The sequence below is a fragment of the Aplysia californica genome, unplaced genomic scaffold (assembly GCF_000002075.1).
Source record: "Aplysia californica isolate F4 #8 unplaced genomic scaffold, AplCal3.0 scaffold00599, whole genome shotgun sequence".
NCBI lineage: Eukaryota > Metazoa > Mollusca > Gastropoda > Aplysiida > Aplysiidae > Aplysia > Aplysia californica.
Window position 1 is genome coordinate 460,045 of NW_004797869.1, and position 1,739 is coordinate 461,783.

At 36.4% G+C, this 1,739-nt stretch overlaps 2 protein-coding genes across 2 annotated transcripts in view; one reads left to right on the forward strand and one right to left on the reverse strand.

The window, feature by feature from the left end:
* The window catches only part of LOC101849793 (neural cell adhesion molecule 1-B), a 26,842-nt gene that overhangs the window by 17,765 nt on the left and 7,338 nt on the right, over positions 1 to 1,739 (reverse strand). The window lies entirely within an intron of this gene.
* Positions 1 to 1,739, forward strand: part of LOC101851219 (putative uncharacterized protein DDB_G0271606) — a 40,979-nt gene that overhangs the window by 584 nt on the left and 38,656 nt on the right. The gene's annotated exons all lie outside the window — the stretch shown is intronic.

Sequence of the window (1,739 nt, forward strand, 5' to 3'; positions counted from 1 at the left end):
CTCTCTCGCACGCGCATACAGTCAGACGAACACACACACACACTCACTCACTCATACACACACGTACACACATACACACACACACGCACACAGATCCACACATACACACACACACACACACACACACACACACACACACACACACATACACACACATAAACTCTCTTGACACCATCTCAGATACACACTTAGACGAACCCCCACGTCCCCAGTAAATGCACAAAAAGCAATGGTGTACTCACAAACAACTATGCTTACAAAACAACTGAATGCACAAACAAACAATTAAGTGCACACAGAAATAGTTAAACGCACATTCAAACAACACAAAACATTTAACGCACAAAACAAACAATTGAATGTACAAACAAAGTTACAATAAAATGCACTCATAAACAATTGTGCACGCACAAACATTTTACTGGAGAAACAAACAGTTGCCCATTCACAAACATGTATGCACAAACATGTATGCCCAAAAAAGCAATTGTTCACACACAAACATTGTACTGCATAAACAAACAATTGAACACACAAACAAATCAATGGAATACAAAAACAAACAAATAAGTGCATAAACAAAGCAGTTCTTTGCACAAACATATAATTAGATACACAAATAAACAGTAGTGCATGCATAAACAAACAATTAAATACACAAATAAACAGTAGTGCATCCATAAACAAACAATTAAATACACAAATAAACAGTAGTGCATCCATAAACAAACGATTAAATACACAAATAAACAGCAGTGTATGCATAAACAAACAATTAAATACACAAATAAACAGCAGTGTATGCATAAACAGACAATTAAATACACAAATAAACAGCAGTGCATGCATAAACAAACGATTAAATACACACAATAAACCGCAGTGAATGCATAATCAAACAATTAAATACACCAAAAAACTGTTTTTCATGAACAAACAAACAATCAAGTTCACAAACAAACAAATGTGCACACACTCTCAATAAGACAGACAAACAAAAACGAACAGACACGAACGTTTCCATTTAGAGAGCAGTTCAATTTTCCTCGTTCATTTGCGATCATTCATTGCATTTTTTCTGGCCCCTCATTTGATTATTTCCCTTCATCCTCAAGAACCCCTCCTCATGCCACTTCTTTTCTCTGTCCTTCATTTCGTATTTCCTTCTTTGTTTCTTTCTTTCTTTCTTTCTTTCTTTCTTTCTTTCTCTTTTTCTTTCATTCTTTATTTTAAAAAAATTATTTCTTTTTCTTAACAAGATCTGCCATTGTTCATCCAGATTTATTTTTATGGAATCCATATGGCTTCTTTCCCCGGAGAAGATAACATTATATACCGGGCCTGGCCATTTTTCACGTTGTGTTTCCACGGTTATTTTCTCTTCGTCCGAATCGTTCTGTCTCTCCAATTCATCCATCTTTGTGGGTGGTTGGCGAGTGCTCTGGTGTGATTTGCTCCTTCCTTCCTATCAAACATCTATCGTCTTTATCTGTGTGTGTGTCTTTATCCCCCCCCCCTCTTTTTTGTGTTGTTACTCCCTTGTAACACCTCTAATCTTCGGCACTTTTGTGACCTTACTGTGTTGCAAGTGCCGTAAAATTCTTACGAAAAAAACCCAAATCAACATAATATACTGGGCCTGGTCATTTTTCATGTTTTGTTTCCACGGTTGTTTTCTCTTAGTCCAAATCGTTCTGTTTCTCCAATTCATCCATCATTCCTGTCTGTCTTTTGCCCCC